The sequence below is a fragment of the Falco naumanni genome, chromosome Z (genome assembly GCF_017639655.2).
Source record: "Falco naumanni isolate bFalNau1 chromosome Z, bFalNau1.pat, whole genome shotgun sequence".
In the NCBI taxonomy this organism is placed as follows: Eukaryota; Metazoa; Chordata; class Aves; order Falconiformes; family Falconidae; genus Falco; species Falco naumanni.
The window spans coordinates 50,888,198-50,911,872 of NC_054080.1; the positions used below are offsets into that span (position 1 = coordinate 50,888,198).

General features: G+C 37.9%; 1 protein-coding gene across 1 annotated transcript in view; it reads left to right on the plus strand.

Moving 5' to 3' along the window:
- BNC2 (basonuclin 2) overlaps window positions 1-23,675 on the plus strand; it is a 232,645-nt gene that overhangs the window by 183,786 nt on the left and 25,184 nt on the right. The window lies entirely within an intron of this gene.

The following is a 23,675-nucleotide window of genomic DNA, read 5'->3' on the forward strand; positions in this document are numbered from 1 at the left end:
ATTGTGATAGTTTGAAAATACGAATATTTTCCCAGGATTAATATGAGCTGTAAATTTGAAGACATTTGAGTGCTTTTGAATAACAAGAGATTTGAATCTAATCAGATTAGATTTTTGTTGATTTAAAGCACATGAAATTCTAGTTTTTAAATCCAGTGAAAATAAAACAGTATATGGAGACCTTTTACACGGAAACATTTATGTAAAATGTGAGTTAGTAGGGAAAGTTTTCCAACACTTGTCCACAGCGTTAAGAAAACAAAAGCTTTAAAGCTGCGTCTCATTTGTTTGGTGACCCAACAGCAGGTGAAAGCACAATAATTGCTGTCAGACCTGAGTGCATATGATGTTGAACCCTTCTTGGCAGGGGCCCAGAATGACTTTTTCTTCCTGCTTTGGCCGGTGCAATATTGGCATATATGCTCTCTAGTAGTTGTCTCAGGCCAAACAAACATGACCTCACTTATACAAGAGGAAAGGGTATACGTGGTTTATGCATACAGTAAAACAGCGTGCATTTAGGCCTGGACTTAAGAAAGGCTGGCGTTCAAGCTTGCCCTTCCATGCTAATATAAGGCAAGTCCAACATCTTCATTAAGACCAGATTTGACCCCAATGTTTTTAGCATGTCATTATTTAGTAAAATCTATAGCAAAGCATTTAGCCATGGCTTAAGAACTCTTCCTAGAGATTTAAGAGCTAGCTGTATGTAAATATTGATAAGCTATGTATCCTAAATGATTGCTTCTCTTAGCTTCCCATACATATTTGAATTAATTATACATATCTTGTTACATATTCTTCATAAACAAATTTCTTCCTGTTGTAATCTTAACTTTACATATTAATTCAGCAGTATTTTGAGTAGTATTTTAACAAAAAAATTGTTTGTGATTCGATACAGTGGAGCTTTGGAAGGAATGATGAAGACACTCAAAACCTGTGATCTAACTCTTAAGAAAAAAAAAAAAATAATGACACAAACAACCCAACTAGCAAACAGCCCTAAACCAGCTTGGATCCTATCAGACTTGAACATAGCATTGTTCAAGTATTTTTTAACTCAGTTTTAGCATTGAATGAGTATATTCATGTGCTAGAGAGAAATATTTCAGTAAAGAAATTTTCAGTTCATGAGAATGTTCAACACTAATGGATAAAAACAAGTGTAAAGTGAGCTGTTATTTTAGAAGAGTAACAGACTCTACAATTGCAGTGCTTGTGAGGGGTAAGGCAGAATGATCCATATTTCTCATATGCAGGATAAGATGATGAAGACACTATATAGTTTTAGTAACATTAGGCCAGCATCTACCCAGGCTCCTGTTGCTTAAGAATGAGGGATAAGCTACAGCTGAAGCAAATCATCTGGATGTTTATGAAATCTAAGATTTTAAGACCTGCTTCAGTCTTCAGAGTTTGCTTTGTTACGAAATAGTCCAATTGTGTAGTATGTAAGTTTTAAGCTGTCTTTAGGATGACAGTTGTACCATCAGCAACTGGATGCTTAAGTAATTGAGCAGTGATAAGTATTAAAAGACTTCTTAACACTATTCTAAGAATAGTTAAAATATATAGTTTTATCTTTAATTTTGCATTCCTAATTAGTTGCTATTGAATTAGATTTTTACTGCTTGTATAAGTACCAGATGCTTGTGCTTTTGGTACTTGTCTTTATACATGTACACATTTTCAGTCTGTAATTTGAATCCAAAGCTTTATGATTCAACCTCTTTGTACTGTGTCATGCAAGTGAACTTGTGAGCCAGTGCTAAAAATTATTATCAGAACATTTAAAATATATAGTTATGCCTGAATCATGTTTTCACTGAAGCTATTTATACCACTTGAGTGATTAAAACAAAAGTAAATGCAATAAGGATTTTTTGTTTTATATATTTTTTCACAAGAAGGATGAAATTTTAAAAACTTTTTCTGCTGCCACTTGCATTGTCAACATTTAACTTTACAGTGAAAACGAAAGGCATCTTACAAAAAGCTACATTCATGTCTACTGTTCATGGGAAGATCTGTGGAAAAATTAAGAGCAAGCAAAAAATGAATGCTGTTTTACACGGCATGCAATTCTAGTAAGCTGGGATCAATGCTTCTGACTTCCTAACTGGTTAGTTTGGCCTGTATTACTTATAATGAAACAACGTGACCTTGAAACTGGGAAGCACTGGCACACCGTAGAAGGTAGATGTAGTATGCCTTAAGCCTTGTTAGAAGGCCTAGCTGTATGTTAAGGAGAAGTTATGAGCTAGATCATTGGGCTGATCTGCAATGTAAACCCAACTAGTACATTTGCTTAGCGTCACCACTACTTCTGTGTTCTGTTTGCAAAATCTAAACTCAAAAGATACATGATTTTGCAAAATCAAAACCACCCATAGCTTTACTCTTCACTAGTGAGCAAGAAAGCTAATAGAGGAAAATTATTTTAAAGGATTTATAGGGAGATGGCATTGCAAAACAGCTCCTGGTAAAAAAGGTTATCAGTGTTCTGCTGTCCTCCAGGTTCTTACTGCAGTACAGCTTTAGAGCCTGTTATTTCCTTTTGAGTAGTGGCTCTTAGTGTAGTTTTCTCTGTTGCATGGTAAAATATTCCCAACATGCATCCTGAATTGCACTGAGGAATGAGGATAAAAGACAATGTTTGATTTATTAATTTCTAGTGGATTAGAACTACAAATGTTTGCTATGTTTTTAATTTGAGAAGTGGAGAGAATCACAGCGGCTTTTAATTATGCATTTTGTGTAATGCAGCCCTGAATAGCGCAGAGCAAAATTAAAATTGTGGATCAAATGCTAAATCTGAGTAGTGACTGAAGTGAGCTGTAGTGTAATGCTAATGGTTTTGCGTCTTCCTGGCATTATGTCAATAATAGCTCTAATCACATTAAAGAGAGAGCCCATTAGCTTATTCTCTTCGGCAGCATGCACCATAGCAACATACTGTGAGCCTTGAAATAACTTGAAATTTCTTTCAAAAGAATTGCTGTCTATGAGCTAAGAAGGGTGTGGTATTAAACATCATCATAAAAAACCCCCTAAACCTAGGAAAGCCTTTTCTGTATCTTCTTAATTAAGACTGTGTTAGCTTTCATTGAATTTAAGAACTTGAATTTCTACTCATTGCCTCATTTACATAGTTTTAGTGAGAATCTGTGACAGTTTTGTGAGACAGTGATTCTTACACTGACTGTACTTGAAAAATTACCTTTTACATTATTTCAGCTTAAGGGTAGGGGCCTTCTCAGTCACATTTATTAAATGATTTTTCTGCCAACCTGTTCCAGCATGTAGCATTGCTTTCATATTATTATATTTGCATAAAAAAGTGTGACCATGTTGACCAACCTTACCTTGTTGTCCATTTAGCATTCCCTTCAGAATTTGCCACAGACTTAATACATGATTTTTCATAAGCCAGACCAAACCAAATGAAGAAGAAAAAATGCTTTTTTCCAGTTAGATTGATGCACAAAAGTCAGGTTTTAAGTCCAGTTATACTGGGAAAAAATATTGTTTGAACTCCTTTGAAGATGACAGAATTGATCACTGTTTATACTAGCATAATCAGCGGAGAATGCCAAATTCTGGCCTTGGATGTTCACACGTATTTCTTGTCTACTTCAGTAGAGACCGCAGTTTTTAATGTGTGGTGCCAAAGTTGACCACTGTATCCCTAGCCCCTTCTCTGCTGGTTCAGCTCATCAGCAACTGACTTCCTCTGTCTCCCACCACAGGCTGCTTCTCACGGCTCATATAAGCTCTCTTTCCTCTCTAGCTTGTGCTCTTAGATACAGCCTATGCTTTGTTGGCATCTCTATTTCTTTTCAGGTCTCAGCTGAAAACATTCCTTTTACCTGTGCTTCTTAATTTCTCCCTCTGCTGTTATTTACAGTATCAGTGTAACACTACGATGTAAGTCTGTACAGCATTTTAGGATACAGCTTGTTTGAAAGATGCTATACTAAATAAAACTGTATTTTATGTCTGCACAGAGAACTATATCCCAGGTATCCCCCTAACATATCTATAAATCATTCCACATAAGTGACTGATTTCGTTTGATACCAATTTTTGTTTCAGTTGCTGGTTTTGTGGGATGTTTTATTCCTGTTGCATCACAAATAGTAAATGACCAGAAAAAAAACAGGCATTTGAAACTAATCCTAGTTCCAGCAAGGGACCAACTGCTGCAGGGAGACCGATCTCCCAATATCAGGTTAAGGCATTCTCATTAACTTGCTTTATCCACAGGAAGGAAATAGGTTCATTTAGCCACGTTTGATGAAATTCATGTTCAGACAGATAGCAGAAGAAGCAGTCAATAGCAAGGAACTGGGAAGGTCTGATCTAGTATGCATTTACACACATGGGTGGCCTCATTGAATACAACTAAACCAGTTTACCCCAGAAATAATGTTCATGGAGGCAGAGCAAGGTTCAGCTGCAGCTTAAGTTACATGCATTTTGATTATCTGAAACTTCTCAGTCATGCACATACATCTAACAATTAACTGAGGGGCAGAACAAGCCAAAATCCATTGTTTAAAGTGAAATATGCAGTGTTTAACATGTTACTTGAAGTCTTACTTTTCTTCTTGTACTTGTGGAGAAATCTTATCTTGCTTATCTAATTAAACCAAAAGAAATGTCATGCTTAACAAGCAAGTTATTAATCTAATAAATAAATAAATAAATAGATAGATAAATAAATAAATAAATAAATAAATGCTAGGGAGGAATTTTTATCCAGTTCAGCTAGATCACAAGAGTTTATTTTTGAGGTTTTGTAAGTATTTACTATTTAATAAAATTTCAGACTATTAGAAGAAACACCTTATAAAACAATACAACCTGATACATAATAGGTTATGAAGTTCTTCGAAGTACTACACACTTCATAACTCTACAATTTGTTTATCAACCGGTTTTGGGGTATTTAAGTGGAACAGTGGGAGTAAAATTATTTTCTGCCCAGCACATGCCATAATTCTCCCTATCATATGAACCATCAAGGCAACAAAAAAAAATACCAGCCTGGGTAAGATCTCTAACTAGTATCACTTATATCATCTGTATAGGCCAAACCTTTTCACTGACATTTTGGTTCAGAAGATCCAGATCTGTCTTAGGGCTTGCAAAGGGGGAAAAAAAAAAAAAAAAAAGGAAAAATAGTTGGAGGATTTGCAAAAAGCATGTATGTGCAGCTGTGTTCTTGTTTTCTGACATATGCACAGAACGCAACTAATGATTATGAATCATGAGTGTGCACCACTGAAATAATGGTTATCGAGGTCACATTCTCAAAAGGATCTCAGCTTGGACTGCAAAGGAAGGGCATCAGTCTGCTTTGTATGCATATATATAACTGCTGAACACCATACATGCACCAGACAAAATGTATTCCCCGAGTTCAGTCTTTAAGATGCGTTTTCAAAAACACACCTCCAACATTTTAGATCTCTAATATGAGTACATCTCTGAGTCACTTTCAGACCTACCAAACTCCTTCTATTTACAGTTGATAGAAAGGAGAGCTTCTGCTGCACCCCCTCTCTGCACATTTGTATAGTGTCTGTAGTCTTTTTGCTGTCATTGCCTTTCCATATGTTACGTGGAGTCACCCGTGAATGATAAAAGCAGTATGTCCTTTCTATTCCCATAAACGTGTGGCAAATAAAACTGACAAAGTCAGAGCAGACTCTTTCATTTTGACAGTAGGTTGCTACTTCTCTTTTCAAAATGTTACATTTTTAACTACTGTGTCACTTGGCACATAACCTTTCTAATGGTAAGGATTTCAGGTGGTGTTTATGGTTGCCACTGTTTTTCCCACACTAGGTCTTGGTGTGTATGCATGAGAACCAGTACCAAAAGAGTTCATCCCTATTGCATTGCTAAGCAGTCCAGGTTCCTACACCACTACGAAGTTCTCTGTAGAGATACTGGAAGTACTGCATGATTTTGTCAGAACTTTATATAAAATGTTTGCAAAAAATTGCATTGTTTCCTAACTGTTGCATGATTTGAGGTGATCGCCTGTGTAAGGACAATGTTTTACTGATATTGCTTGAAATTAGGACTTATTTATTTATCTGTCTATAATAAACTTATCTGTGAATAATAACAGCAGAAACAATACGCTTAGATGCCTCATTGTATTAGCGTTTGATAACACAGCATTTGGACATCTGGATGGAGTGTTAGTGGTGAAAGATACAATTTTTGGTAGATAAGCTTATTACAAATTAATTTTAACTTGCATCATAGATATACAGTGATGCTAAAAAAACCCTTGCCCTTAATAATACAATTTGCTAGTCTTTGTTACTGGTAATATAATCAGAATTAAAGAAACACACAGAAAAAGAAGAAGCCACAACACAATAAAAACTCTCCGTATTATTTTATCAGTGAATAATGGGGCGTAAAAGGGCATTGAAGGTGACTAATGTCGTTAGCATTTTTCTTTATTGATACCCAGCGTCAGTGTAAAGTATACAGAAATCTAATCTCCATTTTTCCTGCAGTCATGCCTCTTCCTAACTGTTGTGTGTATTTTATATCTTTATCTAGAAATTAACTGATTTGGGCTGCAGTTGCGTAAACGTAACCCACATCTGCAGTTTCACGTCACCAAGTAGTTGTGCTCACTGCTTGTCTAAGTCAAGTTAAAATACTTGCAAATGTGCAAGATTGAAATTTTGACTTTTGAATATGAGCTCTTTTAAATAAAAGATAAAAGCAAGTGGATGTGTTAAGCACCGTGGTTCAGACAAAGTCATTGTTCTATACTTCCAGCAGTTTCTTAAACAATTTTTGGACAAGTCCTGTGTGTATGTATGTAAGTGGATTTATTCCTAGGGAAATTTATAAAATAGGGGTGAAACAGAAATTCCAGAAGAAGTGTTCTTTCCCTCTCCTCTTTCCCTCCCTTTCACTTTCATTCTCCCTCTTTTTATTTTGCTTTCTCTTCCCCCCCTCCCCAGTTTCCCCTGTTCCCCCTCTTTTTTCTTTCCCTTTCTGCCCCCTGCCCTTCTCTTTCTCTTTTTCTTTCTCCCCCTCCAAACATGTAAAACACCAGCAGTCATGCACTGTAGATTCATAAAAGGTGGGAATATTTCTAGTGCTCTGGCAGGTAGAAGACATTGTTACGGACTGAATACACTTACATCTGAAAATATTCCCAGGGAGGCTGAGAACCACTGACATGGTAGGTATGTAAAACCATGTAACTGACATCAAGGCCTGTTGCACTTGTGTAGCCTTATTGAATCAGTGGAGCGCTCAGTCCCCAGTGAGGTGGATGTCACCAGCATCTGCATTCCTGACAAGCAGCTACACCTGAGGTTCGGGGGACACTTAACCTATCTCTGTTGAGCCCCGCATGACTGGGGCTTCATCACAGGCTTTGGAAAGTATGTTTTCAAAGCTAAAGCAATAGCTTATATATGTTGATTGGGTGTAGTGGAGGGAGTCATTAGGGTGCATGTTCTTCAGCTATGGTGTCTCTTAAGTGTCACACGTGTTGTGCTCGGACTCCAAATGAGATTGGTTCTCCTGATAATAATGTCATATAGACACTAAATAATGTTAAGATATATGAAATGGATTATGACTCTCTAATATTGCCTCTAAAGTTTACCTTGAACATGGCATATCCCATCCCTCTTTCTTTCTTCCTTCCTTTGTCAATGGGTTTCATCTTGTTTGAAAGTCCTGTATAGAACAGGAAAGGAGGATGGGGTTTCTTACTCCATTTCCACTAAAATAGCAGTTAAGTCACACACAGCACAAAATCCAAGCCAGATAAATGAACTGACAGAAGAGCACTGTAAGAAGCCATTGTATATCCCACAAAAAAAAATTCAGATATAGTAAAGTCCAAGAAACTTTCTTTCAGGGAATTCTACCTCACCATCTTTGACTAGAGAGCTGTTACCTGGGTGGTAGTAGAGTGGTGATCAAAGAACTTCAAATAATAGGTAGAGTTCTCCAGGAAATGTAGACAAAATGCATGAAATGTGTGTGTGCATGCATTCGTAATTATTTTAAAGCTGGACACTGTTATCCTGGGGTTTAGCTCTTCGGTCCTGAGGCTGACCTAATGCTATGCCTTGAGTGCCTGTATTCCTTGTGCCCTGTCTAATACTTGGGCTTCTTGTGGTGAGTCTGAAATTCCACTGCAGTGTTTGAATGGAGAAACTTGTGGTTTATAGCATCATCAGTACCTTGAGATGGAAATGGGGCTTTATGGAAATCAGTCTTCCTTAGAGGGCTCTGTACAATACAAAGCGCTTGAAAAATACTAAGTGAATGCTACTTTTACTGTTCTGGCATTGGCCCAGCCAGTGCTTACTTAAGGATGCTTATACTGTAGGTGAGTGTTCTGCAGCCACAGCTCTCACTGCTCTGGTTGAAAAATAGGAAAAAGAGGTGGGTGTATGGTTGCAGAGGGAGTAGGCTATTGCTTTATCCTCTCTCCTAATTCTCACACATGGTTTTTACTGCTTCTTTCCAAACCTCACCTGTCCTGCTGCTGTGAAAATGCAGCTTTATTCTTTGTCTCCCTGTGTTATTTTCCCTGCTAAAACTGCACTTAAGGAAGAACAAAGCCTGGCTTTACCCTAATGTTACTACATCTTGTGTCAAAGGCTTATCATGACTCATAGTACCTACAGTGCTTTCTTGGTGTGAGTGTAAATTCAATGGTTCTCACTCTCTCAGATCAGCAAAAAGACAGGTGTAAGCCACTGCATTACAGCGTGTTCTGACCTACTGCTGTTGCTATTTGCTATGTCCTTGCTCCTGTGTGTGTACCACAATATAATTGTTTAAACATGCTCACACTGCTGTGGTGTTCCTATGGTGAATCCTGCATAGTAATTTGATTTGATTAATGGATTTTAGAAGGTGTGGTCCCCTCCTTCAAGCTCATGTGGATTGAGACCACCGTGTTATACGTAACCTTGCCTGTTTAGCTCCACCAAATTGAATTAATTACTCTGTTGTTCACTTAAGAAAAAATGCATAAAAAACTTCCAGGAGTAGATCACATAACAACACTAATGTTGCATTTCTAATGGCTTGGCAGCAGTTATTTCTTGCTAAGAGGACTGCAAGACGTACAGGTATGTTTTAAATAACTTATAATTGATAACTTTATTCACATTTTACAGATCCCTTTAGCAGTCTGACCTTACTGTCCCATGTGGGCAGAATTGACATTGGCTTGCAGTCTTCAGTTCCCATTTGCCTATTTCAGGATAGTAGGAATATGGCCTTATGTCTGTACAAGATTTTCTGTGTTGTTACCACAACTGATCCAAGCTCAGTTGGTCTGTCTGTGAACAATAAATCTGAGAGTCTTCTTTCCACAAAACTCTGTAAACAGTTTCATTTCAGACATTGACATCATTGAGGAACAGCTGAGAGAGTCTGTGATTGCCAAGAGATTTGCTTGGGTTTTTTTCTTTTGTGCAACATGATACTTTCTCTTTGCTCCATAGTGTGATTCACAGTGCACTTGGTGCCATATGAGCATTTACATTTGCATGCAGGTTCCTTATCTAGACTGTTCCTTGTTTTATTTTAAAACAGACATTTATGATTGATTCAGGGTCTGAACTGTAATCTGTTAAATTTCTGGGGTTTAGAATGCACGTGCAGGATTGTGTTTCCATGTAAGACATATATAGGTAAAAAATATTATTTTATTTTAATAATTTAATTCAGCCTCTCAGGAGAGTGCAATAAATAAATAGGATATAAAATATTTGCATCATTGTGGCTGTGGCCTGAGGAGTTTCATATACCACCATAACCTTGTCATCTTTTGGTTTGGATATACAAAATCAAAACCAAGAGGCTTGTAATCCTCTATATATTGATTTTTTATTATTAAAAAGTGAAAGTTGAAAGGCAGCTCTAACCCTGCTTTATCAGCCATGCTTGGACCAACTTTGGATGCCATTTCTAAGAGCTGGAGTTGTGCCAAAGACATTAAGTTACTTTTTGCTTGCATTTTTCCAAGCTATTCTTACTGCTCTCTTTTTATGAAAATAATTCATTTTATTTGCTTTGCAACAAATATTTGTATTCAGGAGAGTCTCTTCTGTATTAAGACACTGTCTGTCTGTCCCCTGGGGTAAGAGGGTGGCTTGTAAAGTTATCAAAAGAAACTTGTAACTATGAGCACTCTTATTTCCTTCAGAGTTTGCTGTGCTACAGATAATCTAATGACAGTTTATTGGTGTCCATTTGGGGAAGAGGGATTGGTATTTTTATTTGAGAATTATTTCACTTGGGAAACTCTGAACATAATAAGCATGAATGAAACAATCACAACGTAGTGTAATAAAGGTCATTATCTGAGAAGGTGAACTAGAAAAGGTGTTCATTCATTGTCATTTATGTGTCCAGATATTGTAGAAGTGAATCCTTCTGACCATGTCCCACTGTCCTCCACTGAAAAACAGTGTGAATGTTACTGCATCTCTCTAGATAGGCTCTTTCTAAGTCTATATTTTCTTTTCAATTCTTCTGTAGCTCAGTTCATTTAAAACATTACTGCAGGACAGAGTTGTTTGAATGCTCATAAAGGCAGGTGAAGTTCACAATAAAATTCATTTGATGTTACATGTAGGGCTCCACTGAATTCAGCCTTTCAAAGTTTGTGGCATATTTTTTGTTACAACATCGTAAATGAAGTAAGGGAAAATGCTGTCTATGTTGATTTTAAAGACAAGGATCTCAGACATGGAAGGACTATGATTTGTCCAGAGTATACAAGAAGTGGCCATTGAGTCTAGGGCTAAACCTTCAGTACCCCCGGAGCTGCTCACCTCCACCTCTCTTTCTGAGATTACAATGTGAAAACACATTAAGAATGCAAAAAGACGGTTTCTCTTTTCAGGCAACAAATGTTCATAGTTTATGTGATTTCTGTTTGATATTATTGGTCCTACTTTAAACCCGAAGTCAAGGACTTTTCAGTTTCTCAGGCTTTGCCAGCAAGAGGACTGCAGAGGCACAAGAAATTGGGAGGGCACACAGCTGTGAGAGGTGACCCAATTTGGCCAAAGGGGTATCCCATACCATGGGATTTCATGCTCAGTATATAAACTGGAAGGGGGGGGGGGGGGGGGGGGGGGGGGGGCGGGTTTGACTGGGGCTGCTGATCACTGCTGGGGGACTGGCTGGGCATCGGTCAGCGGGTGGTGAGCAGTTGTGTCGTGTTTCCTTTCCTCCCTTCCCTTTGGATTTCATTCCTCTCCCCTTCTCCCTCCTCTTCATTATAACTGTTGTTGTTATTATTATTATTATTACTGGTTTTATTTTATTTTATTTCAATTAAATTGTTCTTATTTCAGCCCTCGAGTTCTACATTCCTTCCCGATTGTCCTCCCCATCCCTCTGGTGTGGGGCAGTGAGTGAGCAGCTGCATGGTGCTTGGTTACTGGCTGGGGTTAAACCATGACACATGTCTTCCAGTGTGCTCATCGACATGATTTGCTCATGAAAAATGTGCTTCTGTTCTTTCTGTTTTGTTATGGAGAGCTGAAAATGGTAGCTAAAACTCCACAGTGTGCAAAATTCTCTAGAAATGATGAATAATTGATACACAAAAATAACAGGTTTAGTTTAATTCTAAATGTTCACCTTTCTCTTCAGAATTTCCTTTCATAGGTAATATTGTGACATTGTTAACACCATGTACATTTTACATTTTACAGTGTTTTCTTGCTTACCTCAACCCTTACCACCTGCTGATCTATGTCCATACAAAGTATCACTTCGCTTTTTGAATCAGTTTTAGATCAAAGGTAACTAGTTTCATTTAAATGTAAAAGATCTCAGGCAAAGCTGAATAATACCTATGTAAATAATATTCCTTAATGAATAGACTTCTCTGTGAGTAACTCAGTATCTCTAGAGATTGTTCAAAGAAAGTTGATGAAACCCAAAGTGTGCAAAAGTAAAAATTGCACCGTATGTGGAATTTTTTAAAAGATCCTAACTGGCATGAATAACTATGATTCTCCTGTCTGCTTTCCTAGCTGTCACCTGTTTTCATTCTGTTATTTTGCCAGGGGGATTTGTAAATTTTTTTCAGTTAAACAAGTCCCACAGTTTTCCTCAGAAGCAGCCAGAAGTATTTTTCTGCCCCTAAAGGTTAATGTTGCATTTAGGGCCCATACTTTCCTGCATAGAAAACCAGGTATTAATCCTTATCTTCCTTTAGTGGGATTACCTATATACAGAGAGATATATACACACACTATATATACACCTATATATACTCATGTATACCTATTATGTGTGTAACAACTGTCTCTTGTAGTTTCTCTGCTATTAGCAAAAGTCAGAGGCCAAAAAATCTCCAGATTCAAAGAGAAATATTAATAATTTCAACATGCTTTTTTTTTTTCCAATAGTATTGTACTCAACTATAACAGTTTTGTATGACCTTAAACATTTTAAACCATCTGTTGCCTGGCACTTTACCATCAGCCACACTGGTTGTACTTTTCCTTCAACATAGAGAAAATAACATAGTCAGAAGGAGGGTGGAAGATTGCTGCAGCACTTCCATTTATTTCTGCAGTGGATACCCCGCTGAAAGTTGCATTGACTGAACACAGGACAGACACAAAGATCGATCCTAGTGGGACCAAAACCCTTGAGGTAGTGCTTACTCAAAATCGATCAGTCTTTTCAGTTATCCCTGGCAGTGATGGCTGTTACATTTTCTAAACATTTCACTACAGCTTTTTCTTCAAACCTATACTGAGAGCATGGTCAGAGGTACTGTCCTCATCCATGATCCATTCAAAACATTGTTATTTTCAGTAATATTAGTAATTTTGTTACATTTCAGTTTATCCATTCTTTCTCGATATGACATTATCATAATCCAACAAAATAAATGTATACCTTTCTATGATAAAAAAAATGTCAGTGTTGATATAACCTTCTGCATTGTAGTAAATAATTACCAGATTTTGAAGAATTCTGTCATTTCTTTTTTTCTTGTACAGCGGCTTAAACAGTCTCTACGTTGCTGCCCTTCAGGAATCATAGTTCTGCTCCAATTTGCGTGTTGTCCTCCTGACTTCATTTTTTTGTACTGCACTGGTCAGAAGCTGATGCTGAATGTGTTTTAGGGTGTGCATAAAATGGGAAGGTGTGCTGAACGAGGAGATGTGTAAAATATAAGGCAAAATCAAATGCATTTTGAATATGCAAATATGTGGCATTATCATATCAATGCATATATCATTTGTGAATGTATCATATATCTGTATATAAATTGTGTCCCCAGAGCTGATAAAAAGCATTACTGTGTAGCCTCATTGCAGGATGCAGGGTTGACATGCCCATTGTTATGCATTGGTTTTCTTGCAAGCTGCGCAGCAGGCAGTTTCATCTAAGTAGCTAAAAGAGCATCTCACTCCACGAATCGTCCGTTTGCCTGCCAGGCTGGCAAGTACCCTCATTCTAAGAGTTAAATGTCAAGTCTGAGGAAGAGTGAGAGGACTCAGTTTCTGCTCAAGCCAGTGGTGAGAGGAAGTTCATGTGCTCTGACTGCACTGAGCTTGAGGTAATGAGATTTGTAGCCCAAGACACAATAAGAAGCACACTTGTTACTAACTTTTTGCGATTAATCTGATTGCCAAGCAATACAAAAGCAGTACTAATAGACCTTCTCTGACTCAGGAAGGTGCCTTCCCAGGACAGAGGGGAAGTGCACTGTCTCTGTTGTACTGTTTGCAAAGGACTGTGGTTCCTAGGGCTACCTCTCCAAGACCAGCATAGGAAGAGGCTTTATTTAAAAAGCAGCTGTTTTTAACATTCTTTACTATAGATTTGTTTTGCCTCTGAGCACTGGCTATGTATGTGCTTCTTGTGGAAGTCATTGAGCCATTTTTGGTGAAAGAAAGAAACAAGTCAACTTTCTTTCTCAAAGCAGAACATACCTGATATCAGTGATGTCCCACCAAGTAGTGTTTGCTTAACTGTGACTTCAAATTTCCTCAGAAAATGGAATATATCAGGAAGCTGGTATTTGCTGATTCTGCTTTCCTCTCCTGAAGCAGAGCTACCTCAATCCATATAGGGTGAACTGAACTCAGAATTTTTTCTCTACCTATGTTGAACTCTAATTACACCAAGGAGGTGACTCAAAGTGCAGACACTGTGGAAAACAGTAGGCAATGTGCTAATTTAATTTTTTATTTATTTATTTAATCAATACATTGACTCTGGTGCTGCCTGCCAGATTCTGCTCTGGCTTGTGCACTGAGCAGGCCTGTTGGAGTCACTAGGACTGGTCAGGGCAGACAGGATCCAAATTATTAGTCTTTTTTGATACTGTTCTGAAATGCATCCATTAAATTATTTCCTGTGGTTTTATGGATGCTACTTCTGTTCTAACTATGTTTGGATTTCTCAGCTAAAAAAAATAAAAAAATAAAAAAATTCCTACATGGCTGTGGTCAGAAACAATAGAAATTGTGGAATTCAGCACAGCCCTGAATATGAGATTGTTTGGAAAATACCACTGGCTCATCTATCAACTGTTAAATCAGCAGAAGAGTTCTCAGGAGGTGATCATGGAATTACTGCTACTGTAGCTTTCTCTATTTCTTCTGTGTTACTGCCCTTAGGCTTACCACTTCAGAGCCTCCTTCCACCACAGTGTCCCATCCACTTCTAAATATATATCTCTTAAAACATTCAATATGTGTTTACTAATTGTGATCAGGCTAAAATTCAAGTGCTGTGCTTGTAGGATTTATTTTTTTTTATCAGAAGCTGTATTTAAGTGATGACACACAGTAATTTGTTCATTCTTCTGTCAGTGTAATTTACAAGGCAACGACAGATAAACATAGCTATACAAGATTCATTTACAGTGACACAATGGCAGATACACAGAGCAGAACCCTGCCTATGAGATAAAGTGGACTGAGTGACTTATGCAGTAATTAGGGGATAATTGTCATTAACCTCGCAAACAGTAGTTTACCCATATTGTTTAAAAGGCTCCAGGATGCATAATGACAAGGTAATCTGTCAAAGCGCTAGGGGGAAATATTAATAAGATTTGTGCAAGCTTGGATAGAAAATATGCAGAAAGCGGCCACATTAAGCTAATTGGTGGATGAATATACACTTGTAAAAGTGCTTCTAATGGCACGTTTGCTGCTCTCCAAATGACTACTGTTAATGTGGAGAAGTGGGCTGCCTAGAAAGTCAGGACTGCTGGGACAAGAGGGTATTAAGACATGCAGGCACAGTTATTATTACTTTGTACACTGTAATATAATTTCCCCCACTTTCTTTTGCATTTCAGTGCCTCTAATGTGTGCAAACAGATAGCTCATTTCATGTACCGTAGCAGTTTTGTATTCCAGTGACCTTTGCCTTTTTGGTGTCACTTCTTCACCCTGCTCTCTCCGTTTTGCATCACTTTGCCACCTATGACACACCTGGGTTTTTTGGTGTAAATTTTTCAGGTAAACAATCAAAGAAAAAAAGCCTCATTAAGATCATGTTGTGCATATTGCAAGTAATAATGCATAGTCCCCTAGTGAATACTAAAGATGGAAATCAATCTCCCAGTTCTTCTGCCATTTGTATACCCAGCATATAGTGCAGCTGAATCCCCTTATTGAGGCACAATTTGGGTTCCATCAGAAAACCAAGCATGTAATGAAATCGAGCCTATGAGTATAACTTATTGGCACTTTTACTCCAGTGTTTTTGTCCTCAGCATCTTCTCAATTCCTTACAATACCCTGGGTTAGGCAAATTTCTTACTGAGTTCTTTGGAAGTTTAACTTACAAGCACAGAAAGACTCAGCTTTTGTTGCTTACATTTTCCAGTTAGGGTTAAGGCTTTAGTCAGTTTAGATTTAAAGTGAGAAAAGGACAGTCTGATAGTCTGATGTGATTTGACTGTTGGATGTCTTGCCCTGCTTTTGGTGCAGCCCATGTTAGATGGAGCGAGGATGTCAGGCATGATTTGTCTGTCTTATCACATTGGGCACTGGGGAACATCTTGGTTGAAGAGAGCCTGTGTGTCTCTTGTGGCTGTATGCATTGCAAATACAATACCTCATCGGTGCTCTTGGTGGATGTTTCCTGTTTCTAATAAAAACTATGTGTCATTCTTTCAGTATTGGTGAAACTGAGGCTCAGAAAGAGAGGCTTGTAGCTTACTAAATGTACTGAAATCTGACAGAGGATAGAAAACATTGCTTCTCAGTGAGTTGCACAGCACTGACAGCAAACAGTAAAACCACAAGTGATTTCAGGGACTGATAGTATCAAGGCAAATTTTCTTATATGACACACCAAAATGGGCAACTATATATACAAAATTTGGTGAAAGTGACTATGAAAACCAGTCATTGCTATGGTTATATGCATGCTGGGTATTTCCTACCTACTTACATGCAAAATTGTAGTTAATTTATAGCTGGAATTATTTCAGTGGTTTGCCAGGTTTCTGTCCCTGTTTACATCCTATCCAGAAAAGTCCCCAATGGCACCTCATACGGTCTGAAAATTTTGCCTTCGTACACTGTACAGTTGGTGGTTTGTTTGCCTTTAGGAGCCATGTCTGCCTAAGGCAAACACTTTGTTACTTGCCACAAGTTAGTGGCAAAGCTTCTTCAGAGACATTTCAATGAGTTTTCCACTCTTGCAGGTTGTAGAGAAGCAAAAGTATCAAAATATTCCTCTATACTTAGGCTCCAAGGTTGTGGATTTCAAGGTGTTTAAGCAAACCGAATACCCAATTTCTATAAAACCTTGATACTCTGCCATTTGATGAATAGAAGAAAAAAAGCCTCATCTTTAGTGTGCATTAAAAATGTTTTCATGAGCATATGCCATAAAGCATCTGGTCTTTAAAAATCTTTTCATAGTCTCAGCCAGAACTTATGGTGAAAGAAATAAATGTTTCCATTTGAAAATTTTTGCAGTTCTTGGGGGAGAGGGGCAAAATACTTGGCAAGTGGCACTGATATTTCAAAATAAATGTCAAATAATGAGATAATGACAACTGCTGAAAGATACTTTGGATCTTTTTAAAGCTACTGAATCAATGTGTATCCATGCTAAATGGAGTTCCGCCACTAACAATTAGTGACAGATTTTGCCATTTAATAGCTGTGACCAGCATAACAGTTGTTTGTAAATCAAAGCAAATTTTTTTGACATCATAGGAGTTATACAACTATAAAAGTAGTAAACGCAAGAAGAGTGTCAGGCTCTGGCTGTGCTTAGATTCTCTTCCTGCAAGTGTGGACAGAGGTTTACTGTGAAAAAAACTTGTCAGGCACCCAAAAATCAAGAGGTTTGATGTAGTTGCTATGATTAAATGAAGCTTGAGATGTTGTAATTGAATATGTTGTAACCCCACAGTGATCTATCATACTTTTAAAAATAAAAATGCTGCATGCAGTGTTATTCAGGGGAAAAAAAAAAAAAGAAGTCATTGTCCTGTGAATTATACATTCTTATCTGGTCTATAATCAAGAGCATTCCATAACAAAGTGAATATTTTATCAAAAGTCAAACAATATGTTTTAAAAATCAGACACATTTAAAGCTAGTGCCTTTGCATCCTAATAGTTCTACTGGAGTTGCAGAGGTGAATACACATTCATCAAGAGCAGGAAACAGTACAGATTGATGTTTCTTTTTTGAAAACAGTAAGAGACTCTCTCCCCTACCCCCCAGTTTGCATGGATGCTTTATAGTTGGCATTTGACAGAGTGTCATCATCTCTGAGGGCAGTGCTTTCAAATGTATTTTAAGGCTGGTGAACCTGAAAAATGAAAAGCCATTGTGCAGTTGGGGTGCCCTATGAGGAATTTCAGTCTCCAAAAGGAGTCGTGTGTTGGGAATCCAGTTTTTTCATTCCACTCCCTGCAAATTAGTCCAGAACCAGTGCTCCAGCAGATTGTTTGTGCAGGGGTCTGTGCTGCTGGCACATGTCTTTGGGATGAGATATAAAACAGAGGACCTGCATACTTTTGGTCAGTAAAGACCCTGTAGGCCATTTAGTGAGAGTGTGGGTGGTTAACGGCGGTGTCCTGGCTAGGTTTCAGCTGCGGTTATTGCATTCCACCTCCTTACGTTCCATCTGCAGTTTCAGCAGGACATGGTGTTCCTCACTTTCACTCCAAAACCGTTGAGCAGTGCTCCTGTGCGTCGTTACACAGCCGCTGTGCTCCACCATGGTGGTACACACTCGGTATATATTCAAACAGATTTGGCTCCACATCATGCTTCAGGGTTAAGTTATGTCAAAATTACTTTCCAACATGGTCAGTTGAATTACTTTGGATTTCAAGTGCAATTACTCTGGATCTAAAGTACAGCCAGATTTGACCCAGTGTCTACAGTATTAGTTAGTGAAGTCTGCAAAGGCCTTTGGGGGTCCTTTTGGTCAAGACACAAAAACTTTTTGCTGCTGAATGCAGGAGACCTGGAGTCTAAGGAGCAAAAGCAGTCTAAGGACCTGGCAGCAAAAGTAAATATAAACATTCATAAAAGTAAATAAAATCTCCTTCATGTTACTGTTCATTTGAATACATACTGCCAGTATCATTCTCAGTGATACTTTGGGGAAAGACAGCCTTCCTCTCTTCCCCCGCTGTAACATGCTGGTATCCTCATGCATACCCTGTGTCTTTGGGTCAAAGAAAACAAGTCCCAACAGGTAAGAGAAAGGGGGTGTCGGAAGGCAAGAAGATCTATCACTTTTGATTTTTCTAGCAGTGTGTAGGCTGCAGTGAAGCCAAAAGATAAAGATTTCCATTATTGATTGAGAACTTGGTAGTGCTGCACTGTGTTTATTCCTGCTGCACCATTGTAACTCAAGGAGACTCAAGGAGGCTGCTGACACTTAAACACGAGTTTGTTCATATGGTTTTAGTTGGTGAAGGGGGGCTGGTGGGAGCTGGGTAATTGACAGATGAGGGGGAAAAAGTTTTAACCATAGCTGTTTGCAGGCTCAGTGTGTTAAATCTCATATTGGTTGCACATGTATAGTCCTGGTGAGCAAGTATGCACACATTTTCATGTTTACAGGAGCAAAGGTGAGTTAGGTTCAGCATGGTAAGAGCACCTATCAGGAAAATTAGTATGTGGTTGTATGTGTGAGTGTACATTTCTATGGAAAACTAGACGTAGGGCTTACTTTTGTCCTGCCAAGGTCAGTGGGAGTAGCCAATATGAGCAAGAGGTTGCACATTGCCCCATCTGTAATAATGTGAGTTGGTGTGCTGCTGCACACTTTTGGGAACTTTTACCCCCAGGAGCAGTAGGACTACCCATAGTGTAACAGCTTGAAATGTAATTGGGAAGCAAAGAGATGCTCCTGGGAAATTCAGCCAAACAAAAACAACAATCCCTAAATCATGGAAATCATGTAGGCTTTTCTTTATTAGAAACAAATGTTGACTTTTTTTTTCTGTCTACACCCTAATTAAAACCATCCTCTGCAATTATAGTATGACCAAATGAATATCTTTGTCTGCTTTTCAGCTGTTACAGCTGCACTCAAAATGTTTCTTTGAGATCAGCTAGAAAATACATAGCTCTTTAAGAAGTGCTTATAGAAGCAAGAATTGTGATAAACACTAGGCTCGCTTAATTATTTAATCAAACATGTATCTATGTAGTATTTTATAACATGGATACTTAGCTGATCTGCATCAAATGTGGCAGTTTTATGGTACATATGCAAACTTGCTAGAATATGAAGGCCAGCAATGTGTTTTCCTATGTAACTTTGAGTGCTTCTCAGAAGTTATCACAATAGTGCCCAAAAGTAATCCCTGAGTTTTTCCCAGAATATAAGGCTTAAGAAGCAATTTTTACCTTTTTTTTTAACCTTTCTGTTAATCTCAGCTCTTGTATAATCATGTCTCACAATGTATTCAGCCAGGTGTATATATACATTTTACCTATGCCAAGCAGTTAATGAGTAAGGTAAAAATAGAACTGCAAAAAGTCTGTGATTCGTTCATGTATTTACATACATGTGTCTGTGTGAATTTAGACATACAAAATTACCCACAGGTAATACAGGCACAGGAGTCAATAGAGCTTCCCACACAAAGTGAGAGTTTTATTAAACTAATTTTATAACAAAAGTTCAAGGTTTACAGTGTATGTTTATAGTATATCTTTGTCTAGACTGTCGTATTCTCTAAATAGACAGGTTTTTAATTGGGAGGTTTTAAAGCTGAGTTGAAAGCTTGAAATTTGTAAAACCTAAAAGCACTCAGGAAATGAAGACTCATCTTCACAATCCTCCCAAATTAAGCTCCTAAAAATGGGAGTGATCTCTGTGTCCATCTTCTGTTGTAGTCTGTTCGTATCATCAAAGATAGTCATCATGACACCCGTCATCACCTGTTCTGTCTGACCCAGAAGTTTAAGAGATGTACCCTAACATATCCTGACACATCTCATCCTAACGTACGGTCAGCAAAAATGAGAAGGCAGGTTCAGGGTGGTTAGGGTGATTAACCATGACATTACTTTATAGATCTAATGTAGTATGTGTCTGTATATGAATCTATACCTATACAAATAATGGAGTCAAGTGTGTGTTTAGATTTAAGAAAAGATTCAAGGTTATGTCTTGGAGGTTAATTTAATTGGATTTAGAGATTAAAAGATTTTCTCCATATGAAATTGTGAGTGTGTTACCCACACATACAAAATAAAACTAAATTAAAAACAAGGCTGTTTGAGCAAAAAAGGAAGAGCATCTCTGTATGCCATAGGGGTTGGGCTTACTTGTCTGTTGCCTGGCTTAGAGCTGTAAGTGTGCAGTGGTATCTCTATATTCACTGACTTCCTTGTATACATTGTCACAGGAGGCTTGGCTTAATCAGTTGTGAGCTGAAAAAAGTAATATAAATTGGAACCTTTTGTCATGAAATATTTAAATGTGGATATGATTTAATGGCTTTGGGGAGAAAATTTACTGTGAGAGATTGTAAGAAACAAGAAATCGATTACATGTAAGAAAGGACTTGAACCTCTAATCAGGTATTACCATATACAGAGAGATCCCTAGCTAGTTATAGCTTAATTCAAAGGGGATAATGGTTAGATTTTTTGTTAATTTTAAGTTTTATCAAAAAATGACATTCCTATTCCCTCTTTATCTAGCTTTGCATAATACATACTTACAATGATTTATGGAAAGCCATCACTATGTAAATATTGAAGTATATGCTGCACTGTATCCGTAAGTATGTGTTTTCTATGAAATACAGGCATCTGTGAAATTTTCTTTACTTTTGATGGGGCATAAAAGCCAAATAACTTCTTGCTGAAAATTAACAAAATATAGCTTGATATAACTCGTAGGAATATGCAGTGATCATTTAAGAGCTGTCTGATTCCCTGCTGTTTCTCTGACAGTGAGAGTAAACCCATGACAATCACACCCTTGACTGCCAGTGTCTCTGGTCAGTGGGACTTTGCAGCTGCTGAAGGTCTGGCCATCCTAGTTGCAAATCCTTAAACTAAATGAAACAAAGAGTGGTAGCATCTCATTGAGGGGTAGCTCATGTAGCCAACTGCCAGCTTCTATGAGTTAAGCTGTGGAATAACTCCCTGAAAGCGTACTGGGAGCCCCCACATTTGGATGATGGCTGCCTGTCCTGTGCATGCAAGGAGCTGGTTGTGCTGCTGCTGGGAGAGGGACTGTGCAATACCACCTTCCACTGATGTGTGGGAGTCTGTTACACGTTCTCTACCTACTGTTCACATTAGTTACTATCCTGCTGGCTATATTTAAGTTTTATTTACTTAAATATCCATTTTTGTAAAGCATCCATCTGTTACATAAGCCTGTGAGTGATTTACAAATTAAAGCAAAAACGAAACAAAATTAGTACCAGTAGTACATTATAAAGCAGCCTGCAGCTGGCTGCAGACAGGAATCTTAAGTCAATACATGTAAGCAGTGTAAATTAGATGATGTTATTTCCATCTTCAAACAGTGCAAGTTACAGTTAGAAAGAATTAATACTTGTGGCTTGGGATCAGAAATGTGTATGTATAGATTGGGTCAGAGGTAACAGTGAAGGCCTGGAGACCAAAATCTGAACTGAGTCTGGTTTTGCAGTTCCAGGGAGGAATTACTCAAATATAAAGCTGGTATGGCTGACTGGAAGTTGTGGGAGTAGTAAATGTAAGAAGCTTCAGGTCACACTCATGGGGAGAGTAGCCAAAGTTAATTGAGTGGGAAAAAAATAGAATCTTAGAGCTTTAAAATATGAACCTGTCCTTTGATTGTTTGGTGGTGGTATTTTTTTCCTCCCTGCCCTTGCCCCATTTTGGTTTTGTATTGTTTCACATTGTTTTGTTGTTGGGTGGGGGTTTTTTTGTTATTCTGGATGATATCTACTAGATAGTACTGACAGGTCTGTGAAATACTGTTCCAACAGACAGGTAGAACTGTGAGGGCATAGAAATTAGAGATGTCCACAGTGCTTAAAGGTGTTTAGAGGTGCAGAGATTTCCTGACTAATGCTGCAAGCCAGGACCAGCATCTGCATCACAGTGTTTCCTGCTGTGTAAATACATGATGAACATTTTCTGCATAGAGATCGTTTCTGGGGCTTTCCATCTGGGTTAGCTGGGTAAGATTTTCCATAATTAATTGCTGTTGGGGGTTTCATAGTCTTGTAAGGTTTGATTGTGGGTGGTTATGTGTGGAGCCTTTCTGAAGGTTTGACAGTTGCACCTAAGGTACCGAAACATATATTGCATTGACCTTTGTCATTAACTTTGTGTCCAGAGAAGTGAAATAGATCAGAACTGAAATAATAAAATCACCTGTAATCAAATAAATATATTCTTTACTATTTGGGCCAAACTGCATTTTCCAGTACTCTAGGAAATGTGAGGGGAGACAAGAAATCAATCCTCTGAAGACTGAAGATAAAGAAATAAATAAGACTGGGGCAGGGGAAGCAGGTGGGGAAGAAAAGTATTTGCAGGCTTCATAATCAAACAAGAGCTAGTGGTTTTCGCAATAGTGTGTAGCCCAAAATGTTCAGATAAGGTTCTGAAGCTGAGATTCAAGATTTAAAAAGATCAGAGACAGTGCGGTGGAGTATCTGCAAGGCTTTCAAACTGTTTAATGCATGAGGAAACAAGGAATAATTCTGTTTTGATGGCCTGCAACAGCGCCTGTTGGTTATAGTTACTGTGCTGATGTTATGTCCAGCATTTGCCCAAAAGGAAAGATGCCAATAAAATGATGTATTCATTATATAAGTATTTTAATATGTTTTTATCAATACATGCTGGAATGGATTGCCTGACATTACATTGCAGAATTTTTAAGTCCTACCTTCAGGCAAATCTCATGCTTACTAGCAAAAATGAAAGTGTAAAATGCTTTTTAATGTATATTTAACAACAGATAGTCTAGTGATTACTGATGTGTATTCTCTCTGGATTTTTCCCTTGCTATCAGAAGGCAATGTTAAGAGACAACATTTTTACACATTTATGCTATCTACATCCATCAGATGCTTACTTTTTACATATTTTTAACTGTCATTTATAACAAGGCTGAAAAAAAGTAATCTCTTAAGTCTAAAGTG